The following is a 10,216-nucleotide window of genomic DNA, read 5'->3' on the forward strand; positions in this document are numbered from 1 at the left end:
ATGACAGCTCTAATGACATTCACTGACTATGGGCTGGCACGAGGAAGACATCAGTATGAAAATCCCATATTGATTCCAAGGGCTGGATGCCATTTTCAGTTTCCAAGCCACCTGCCCTCGGACTTTTCCTTTTGGATGACCTTCCCAGACAGACTTCACCAGGGTGTTTTCATCCTCCCTGCCAAGGCTACCTTCCTAACCACACTGAAGAGCTAACAGTTGAAACGTTTTCAGCTCTCATTTGGATGATCTTTCGATAAGTGAACACAAACCCACCTATCAGGAGGACTCTTCCCGCGTGACTGTAAGCGGGTCTCGCACCCTTTCTGCCGCTGCTGGCAACCATGCCCCGGATCGCAAAAAGCCAACTGAAGGGAGGCGCTCCATCCCCGTTCCAGACCCGAGGGAGGGGATGCCTCTGCCGCTGCTCGCTGCCCGCGGCGGGCTCCTGGCGACACCTGGCGGCAGCACGCCGGCCTCTCGCACGTTCCTCCACAAACCGGCGCTCAGTCTGCGACCCGCAGCCCTTACTGGGAGCGGGTGCTGCCTCAGCCGGCTTTGGCTTGCGAGTTCCTCCCACCGGCTCCGCTGCTTGCGGGAAGGCCGCGCTTCCTGATCCTGCGAGCTGGAGGGGGGAAAGTGACCGTGGCCAGAGACCACATCTGCTTTTTCCCTTCTTCCTTCCCCCCCTCTTTTTCGGGTGAAACAAGAAGCGTCCAGCTCCTGCCCCACATCTGCCTTTCCCCTGCAGTGCCCGTTCCTCTCTTGGCATCTCAGCTGCCACCAGGAGCCCTTCTCTTAATCTCTTGCTGGCGGACCTCCCCCAGCGGGGTGTTTCAGGCCGGAGCAATGGACCTGACACCACAATGTGCATTCTCAGTACCCCATCTTTTGAAGGAAGGTGCTGCCTGCAATCCCAGTGAAAAAGAAAAAGCAAATTGTCCACGAAGTAGAACAGGGCAGCAAGCCCAAACAGCAGTGCTGTCCAAACAGGACCCAAAGGCTGGGGAGGTAACGGCCAGGAAATAGCATGGAAAGGGGGATCTATAAACCAGGATCATCTGCTGGAGGCTAGGCCTGGCTCACTAAGAACATCTGAGCCTGGGTCCATTAAAGAAACTAATTATTTGCTGCAGGGGCAGCAGGCCAATGTCTCTTCAGAAGAGGCAGCAGCTCTGCATTCACTGTCCAGCACAACAGCACTTTCCCATGGGCAGCTATTCAGGCCACCCTCTGCTCAGAAAATGACCCGAGGAAGGAGTCGCTGTTGTCCACAATGAACTGATACTTGGCCGGTTTCTATCCAGTATCTGTGGCCATGGCTGCTTGTGTTTGCTTTCCTAGATGTCCTCTGTAGGCAAACTGGCTTTTGCAGCCCCAGGAAATCCCATCATTTGAGCTCCCCAGAGAGATTTTCAGTTGATCTTTTCTTCACCCCCAGCACATATGCTTAAAACAAGAGGACATGATCAGGGTGGGAGCTTGGTGGGAAACTCAGTCTTCACAGCCAACATGCTTCTGGCTGACCTCCGCACATCATTCCCTTGCTGCCTTGCCCCCTTACACAACATGTGCAAGAGCTTCAAATGACCCTGCTCTGCATTTTCTGTTCCTGTTTCAATTCTTCTTCTCTAAAACTACTGAGGGTGAAATAAAGAAGTTAGTTTATTTTTAATCATCGCAAACACTTTCCAAACCTGCAACACAGAGATGCACTTTGATGTTGTGAGAGCAGCTGAGCCAGGGGGACATCTAGAAAGAAGAGAAATGGGCAAACTGCCTCTCATACCCCCATCCAGGAGATGGCCAGCAAGTCCAGTCTGCTGCTCTCCCAGATGAGCAGGAAGCCTTGTGCTTTCTCATTTGGCTTTTTAAGTGTCTGGCACAGAGCAAAAAGGTGAGTGAGATAAGATCACATGCAGACTGCAAGCATGTTTGTACCACTGCTATTGGCTTTGGAGCTACCCTGCACTGAAAAAAACTGCCATCGGGTCCTGTTAGCATCTTGGTAAGGTCAGCAGGACCCTCAGCTGGGTAAAATCTCTGTCTCCCTGCTTTCTACAAATGTAGAAAACTCCCCATCTGAGCTCCCCACTCCAAACACACAATTCAAGGCAGGGAACTCTATTTAGAATCAACTAAATAAAGCCCCTTTTGCCCGATGCTCATATCTTGGAGACTGATCCTGTCTGATAGTGGGGTTTTCTTTCTAACCAGGTCACATGTGAAGAGCAACCCCCTGCAAAAAGGAACTGACTCTCCTAAATGGCACCACTTACTCACTCTGAGCCTCAGCAGGAGAGGAAATGTCTGCAAAACTATGACTTGTCCCATTTTCTCTCCTCCAAAAGAAGGAAGTGAGAACCACCTTTTATTGAGAAGTGCTCAGCACCAATAAAACCCCAGGGGTGATTCAGGTTTTTGTGTGCTCAGCACCCAGTGTGTGTTGAGCTGTTCAGCCGTGTTGCCGGCTGGGTTTTGTTCGGGAAGTTTCCGCAGCAGATCAGGTGTTTTGCAACGGGATTTGCAAGGTTGCACCAAGCTCTCTCCATGCTTCTCTGAAGCCTGTGCTATAAAACTAGATTTAGCTTTGCTATGTGGTGGGTTAGCTGCTAACTCCTCTTAAAACTCCCATTGAGGGTGTAATATATGGGCCCAAGAACACACCAAAGTGTGTGCCAAGGATGCTTTCTGCTGCAGGGTGTCCTCTTCTGCTCCATACTGAGAACACCATGATGACATGGTCTTGAGAGTATGAAAATAAATTCTGGCTCCAGTGACTTATTAATATCTCAACCAAACCCTTGGTGTCAAGATGTTTGTGAGATGAGGTAGTTTTATCAAAATGTTCCCAAATGTTGATGAAACCTCTAAGAAACCTTAGGCTGGAAGAGGGTCCTTAAGCTGAGTGCTCTCATCAGTGAGGTTTATCAATTAAACATTTCCTTACCCTAATATGTTATTTGTATCTCATCTGTTCTATTGCCCGGCAATTTCATGATGTGCTTAAATCTGCCCAAAGTCAGGGAAGAGGTCGTCCTGTGCTTTCTTTCTGTCCCTGGCACATGTTCCCTCTCCTGTCCTTTGTGTCACTTGCAGCAACATGAACCTGAAGACTTGTCTTTAATTGCTTTTTCTTTGCAGAGTGAATTTCTAGTTGGATGAGGAGCTGGCAAGTGTGGCCAAGGTGCAGGAGAGAGCAGGGCAGCCCCTTCCAGCATCAGTTCAGGCATACGTATTCACTCTGAACATCACTATGGACCCATAGAAACCTGATTTATCTCAGCCTGGGCAAGCACATGTTTATCTTATTCTGAAAGAGCTTTCAGGTTTGAGTTTCCACAGCCAGTGGCTGAAGGATCAGGGCTTACTCTTGCATGTAACTTCTACTAGTTTGCTTGACTGCCATTTTTTGGGGGGGTGGTGGTGGTGGTATTACTTTTTCCTGGAGCTCAGCCACTGTTTACAGAAGGTCAGAGGGCACCTTGTGACAATCCCCTAGTAGTCATGCTGTTGCCGTGTCAGTCTGCTTACAAAAGGAAGATAACACCTCTGCCTGGAAACCTTGTCTGGCCTGGTGATAACCAAATCCTTGCTGCTTAACACAAAATAAGGGTACTGTGACCTTTGAAGCCTGGCTCACATCGGGAAAGGGCATTTCCAAAGAAGAAGCTGAAACAAAAGCCCCAGAGCAGATAAAGAACAGAGAACCAGTATCTCCTCAAAAGTCAGAGGACTTCATTGGGATGTCAGTGTCACTAGGGTCAGCCAAGCCCTTTAGCTGGACCTCTGGAAGATCCACCTCTAGGAAATGGCACTGCTGCATCCTGGCAGCCTGCAAGGATGAGACATGCTTCTCTGTCTTGGCAGCTCTGGACATAGCGGGTCTCATTTGAAGGGTGTGTTGTGGAATGAGAGATGGTATGTGACACAGGGCAAGACCCTCCTAGTGTAAAACCTCAAGAGGGAGAAAGACCAGGTCCACCTGGGACTGCTTTGTGTGGACACCTGTAGGAAGAAACACCACCACTACATGATGGTCCTTGAGTGCAGCAAGAGAAAAATTTGACCTGCTGGTTGGGAGGCTGCCATCAGACCAGCTGTTCAAAGCAAGCTAGGAAAAGAATACAGGGAAAACCAGATCCTTTTACTAGAAATCATTACAAATTCCACAGATCTTTTGACTGCCTCAGGCAGCATCAGGGAAACCAAGTAAGAGCAAACCTGTTCGCTTTCTAAGCTTTATGGTGAAATAGGAGCAGCTCAAACCTGATAATCCTCATTTTTAAGGAAAAACAGTTTCCAAATCTCTCAGGGTTAATTAACTCTAATTTGCAGATGTGGTAGCAAAGACAGAACATGGCTCTGAACCTTGTCCAACTAAAGGAGCACAGAGAGAGATCAGCTGCAGCTGAATAAAAAAATTACAACCTGAGGGGAAGCAGCTGTTAGATAAGTTTTAAAGGGCATCTGCAGCATGGCTTGATGGAGGGAATGGGAAATAGGGGGTTTGGATTGATGGTGGATTATTTGAGGGGTTGTTGGGTCAGTCCATCTTCCAGAAGTGGTGGATTTGACCCAGTGTGTTAAGCCAGGAACTGACATTTGCTGTTCTTTACAAAGTGGTTTCTTACATTTTTCTCTTTTCTATGGGCTCAGCCATGCTTTTGTTCTGTAGCTGGCTGGATCACAGTGCCCAGGGTTAAGAGCTAGCTCCTACGCCTCTCTGCCCTTCCCTGGGGAAAGACAAGAGGGGTTTTGTTTCTTCTTTAACATTCACCATGGCAAGCAAAGCTCAGCAGAATGGTAAGTTTTGATCTAGCTATTTCCTGGCTGTAGCTGAGCTTGTGGGGGTATGTGGCGCTGACTTTCTCAGGCCTGTGATTTACAAGTTGATGGTTAAAATAAGCCTTCATTGAACCACTTCATCTCCAGGAAGAGGTGAAGAGCAAGTCTCAAAGATACACATTAGATAATAACCATGGAAATTGTGATCACCATGGAAAAACAGGCTACAGGCTAGCAATACCTCATTAGTCACAGCACTATCCATGGAATCCATAAAACATCTCTATTGCCCTGTTTGCTGTTTTGAAGAGATGCTCAAATGTTTCCTCAGCTGCTGTTGGGTAAATGGTGTGAAGGACACAGGTGGGGAGGCTGCTAGCAGGGAAAGGTGCTGTTGAATTCTCCTGTGAAATTCAGAGGTGCTGAATTGTAGCTGTCTGGCCTATTTGTGCTGCAGTTCAGATGGCTTTTTTGTCCTGGTGTGAAATATCCTTTTGCTCTATGAAACTGAGGGTGAGGAAAAAGTAAAAGAGGCTCAGGAATTGTGACATGGGATCTCACTGTCAGACTTGGAGCGATGAGGGATGAACACTGCAGGGGGCAACTTGCTCCCAGCCATTTAAATCCTGGGATTAGCTGGGACAATGGAACAGGAGACTGAGTCTCTGACTGTATTTTTAGTCTTTTGTACAAGAGGGCAGAGCAGCTATTCAGATGCCCACAGCTCTTGGGTGTGGGCTGTGTGCCACTGGCAGAGACAAGGTGTGGTGGAAGCTACAAGTAGCTGGACTTGCCACTTCCCCATGTCCTTGTGACTTTGATTAATGCAAATCATGCCAGTTTTTGCCAGTGGTTAGCTGCTGCTGCAAACTTCACTGAAGTTCACTGTCTTAGATGTCCTCAACTATGAGTGTGCAGCTAAGGTGAGATCACATGTGAGGAGGTGCTGCCTGATGCCTCCTGAGTTTGTGATCAAGAAAAGGGATTGCAGACTTTACAACAGCATAGCAAGCAGTGAGGAGGCAAGCAGTGGTTCTTGTGTGATCCTGTCTGACTTCTGGGGCTGCTTATTAAGACCTCAGACTATACAGTCTCCCTGATCTATTCCTACTCCTTTCCCTACACTGCAGCTAACACCCTATTTGTTCATTGTCATTTCTGAGGACAGCTTGCTTGGCTGTCCATGCTCTTGCTTTGTACCTTCTTCCCCAAATAGTATATTCAGTTCAGAGCCTTTCCTTATGCTGTGGGTAATGAGGGAAGAGAAAGCAAGTACTTCAACAGCAAAGGAAATTATATGAAGAAAGTCAGGGGGATGGTTGTCTTCTCGGTCTGGTTACCTACAGAAGCCCTTGTAGCTTTTTGTCCCCTGCCAGCTCTTACTTTTTCTGCAAAGCCTACAATACTTCGTGCTTTTTCTTACAGCTGTGGCTCTCGAGCCCCATGATTATCTAATCGCTTCCGTCTGAGCTGAACTGAATCAAAGCAGATTTTCCATCTGTTGTGAAAGGGCTGGATTGAAATGGTCTGCGCTGCTGAAAAAGCCCTTAGAGCTTCTAAGCATAATCCCTGAAAACCTGCAAAGCAGAAAGCAAATAAAAGCAACTTGGCCTCATGTTTTGTAAACCATTTTTGGTTTTGGCAGGTAAGTTTTGCCGATTTCTGTCTGGCAGTGGCAAAGCTGGTGGTGGCATTTGGAGCTCCAGGTCCTGTGTTCAGAGCTGAGGTAAGCCCAAAATCAATGGACAGGTAAAGAAGGAGGTGTTGAAAGATGAGGATGGGGAATATGTTGCCTTTTATCTTGGAGTGAGCACATGGAAAAGAGGGATATCTGACTTCACTCTGTGACACCTGTGTGATGCTCAGCTTTGTTCCCAGAGGAGAGAGCCATGTGGTGCTAACACTTGCTCTTTGAAAGGAGCTTTCCTTTGCTCCACTCTACACCAAACACTACAGCGAAAGACAGACTCTACTCCTGTGTACTCACTATTCCCATCAGAGTTAATGCCAAGGCCTGGCTGTGCCATTTGGTATTTGCTTTCGAAAATGCACACCCTGCTTGACAGCATACTCTCTGGGGTGCATATAAAGCTCCTTGCAAGTGCCTCCCCTGGGAAGCTGACAGAGCAGCGGTCTTTGGTGGCATGCTTCCATACCACCTTGCTGGTGCCACAGCAGTCTACCAGGGTGTGTGCAAGTGACTGTCAGCCAGAGTTTGGTGTGGTGATTTTTTTTACCCTTAGGCTCTGAAGACCCAAACTAAAAACTTGCTTACTTTTGCAATGCTGTCTTTTGAGAGGGGCCAGCCCATAGAAGTGGGCTGGGGTGATTTTTAAAAGGCTGGGACTTTATTTATTTTCTTCATGGGTAACCTAGATATATATTTCTCTCTTTTATTTTTTTGAGGGGTAGGATTTTCAGAAAAACATATGACTTAATTCTTCTTTCCATTTACAAGAAGAAAGCTGTTTCTCCTTCAAAGGTTGTTGTAGAGGTTTGTCTGGCTGCTTTCTTATTGCATACCACCCTGAAAAAGATGACGCAATGAGAGCAGGAACAGGATTCTACATCTTTGTGCATATTCGTAAAGCCCATGCTTAAAAGAAGTGATGATTCCCCTGTAGTTAGGAAGAATCATCATTTCTTGTGACTGCTGTTGTTCTAGGTCTTGCTAGCACTGGTCAGAAATCCCAGCTCATGAGGGCATTTATGGCTGGTGACCCTCTTTGTGTTGATCTACTTGGTATGAGGTAACAGTTGCCCTGGAATATGGTCTGCCTTGGAATAGAGGTTTAATCCCATTAAGTAGTACCTAACTGCTGAGGAAACATTTAAACAGAATGCAGATTGTAACCAAAATGTAAACCTTGTGACAGCTGACAAAGGAAATACTGAAATGAGAATTAGCTGCAGTGATTGAAGGCTTTATGCTATGCTTTGCTCAAAAAATCCGGTGCACTTGATATGACCCCTTTTGATAATTGTGGCTGCACATGGGGAAGAACTTGGCCTGTGATTGTGCCAGTGTAAACTGAGCTCTGCTGCAGTGCAGCTCCCAAAAGTTGGATGGTCATCAACTGCTTTCCCCCATACTGCCACAAGCATTCAGGCAGCAGACTGGATCCAGGTGGAAAACTGCCCAGGGAGAGGAATGGATCACTCCTAAAGCTGGATTGGTGGTTGGGTGGGCAGACTGCATGGCTGTTTGGGCTGATGTGGGGGTCTGAGAGGCTGGAGAAGCATAGGGTTGCTGCTGTCTAACTCCCTCAGCCTTGCTGAGTCACCACTGATCACTGGCTCTGCACCCTGGGCTGACTCAGGCCACTAATCCAGTAAAGAACCATCTGCTTTTTTTGCTGCATTCGGGAGCTGAACAAGCCTGGCACAGGGGCTGATGAGCAACAGTGCCAGGAGGAGAACAACATGCTACTGTCCCGCTTGTCTTGTGGACTCCTGGTAGTGCTGAGCTGCAGTATTGCCTTCCCATTTGGAAAATGCTCTGATGCTTTCTTCTCTGAGAATTATGCCAGGGAGGGAGCTACTTCTTCACCACTATCAGGCTGCAGAGAAGGGGGTGTGTAGTGAGAGTCTGTCTCTAGTCCAGCTGGGACCCACAAGCCAAACCATTTGGTGAGTCACGGGGAGGCTGCTCTTGCTTGGGCTGGAACAAACTTCAAACATGTCCAAGGCTCTTCTTGAGGCTGCCAGGCTGTAATTTGTGGCTGACTTTGCTTCCCCTCTGATGGCTTGCTGCAGTCTGAGTGGAAATGCGAATGGTCCAAAAGCTAGGCTGATGCAGAAAATACATTCGTCTATCAACCTATCTGGCTGGCTGCAGCAGGCTGCAAAACCAGAGCCTGCAGGGGCCTCTGGCTGGCTTCTCAAGATTGCCAAACAGAAATGCCTCACGTGCACCACTTATGCAAACTGGAGAATTTGGCACCAAGAGGGTGAGGCCACAGTGGAAGGAATTTGTGTGCCGTAGGCATGACAAAACTGAGCATCAGGCTTTCTGGACCCAGCCCGGCTCTGGTGCCAGCCTGGTCCAACTGGTTGGTAGGGGCAGTGCTCCTAGATGCTAGCCCATGGCAAGTGAGTCATGTGTTTTGCTGCAGGAGAGTTCCCCACTGAGTCACGGCTTTTCAGCCTGAGGGAGGATGGGCTCTTTCTACTCCCTTTCTCTATGCAGAGCATGCATCTCCCTGAAAATGGGGCCAAAAATCAAGTTTGGGCTGGGAAGGCCCCCTCTCAACCACTGCAAAGTGACTCAGCTGTACACGGCTACTGACAGGCCATGGTCCTTTCCCAAGAAGCCTCATCTGACACCTTATCTGAGAGGTTTATCTGCAGGAGAACCCCCAAATCTGAGCAGAAGTTCAGCAAAAGCGGAAGGTGGTAGGCAAGACTGCTGCAGTTCACACACTCGGTGCAAGGTCTCTCTTGCAGCTGGTCCTCACATCTCTGAGCTGGACCTGGTCTCAACAGGGTGAGCTGCCCTTTGGGGTTTCCCAGTCTTGCAAACGGTCCCATTGTCAATGTCAGGCAGCAAGTGCCTGAACTCTTGATGTCATTTTAGGTTTTTTTTAATCCCATTTTTAAGTGGGAAAACTAGCAGGCGGTATGGCTGAACCAGGAATGCTATGTCATGGTGCCAATTTTTCAGGGAGCTGCTGGACAGATATTATATGCTCTGTACTGGGGGGGGGGGGGGGGAGTAAATTCCCCAGATCCGCTAGACTTAGTGGAGCTCTGGAGAAACCTGGGCTAACAGAGGCAGTCTTGTTGGCCAGAATGAGAACAGATTCAGGGTAGCACCCTCTGGCTAGATGCGAGTCCTTCTTTACCCCCGTCCTTCAGTTCACAGAAGAAAAACACCCTGCCTGCTGAAATGGCTCTCCTGTCCCAGACAGTCTTATTTAACGCCCCTCTTTTAAATATTCTTCATGAAGTTGGGGTTTTTCTGTGTACTCCTAAGCTAGTAGCTGACTGCTGCTTAAAGTCAAGGTGCCTTGTCAACAATTTATGTGCAACCCAGAGATAAGAGAAGCATGCTCAGCCCTGCCTAGGCAAGGTGGCTTTAGCACCAGAGTAAAGGTTGCTTGTTTAGTCTGGCTAAAATTGCTCTTGAGGGTGGCTTTCTGCCTCGTTGATTTGGTCTGGGTGCATCTGGCTCCAGTTTGGGAATAACCTAAGAGCCCTGGCTCCTCATAGGGTGGGGGGGATAGTAGAGGCTTGGGAGGCTTGGAATGAAGTTGTGCTGACTGCCAGGGAGCAAAGGCCCTGTGTAAGCATCAAGCTTCCCTGCTGTGTCCTGCAGACGGAGGTAACAAGCCTCCCACAGTGACTTTTAATTTTAAGAAGATAGTAAGAAGAAGAGAAATGTGCATTACCCTGTCTGGTACACACTGGCAAAGTAGATCAGAACAGA

The sequence above is a fragment of the Pezoporus wallicus genome, unplaced genomic scaffold, assembly GCF_028554395.1.
Source record: "Pezoporus wallicus isolate ANWC-B61680 ecotype Strahan unplaced genomic scaffold, APGP_CSIRO_Pwel_v1 contig_4264, whole genome shotgun sequence".
NCBI classification, from domain to species: domain Eukaryota; kingdom Metazoa; phylum Chordata; class Aves; order Psittaciformes; family Psittacidae; genus Pezoporus; species Pezoporus wallicus.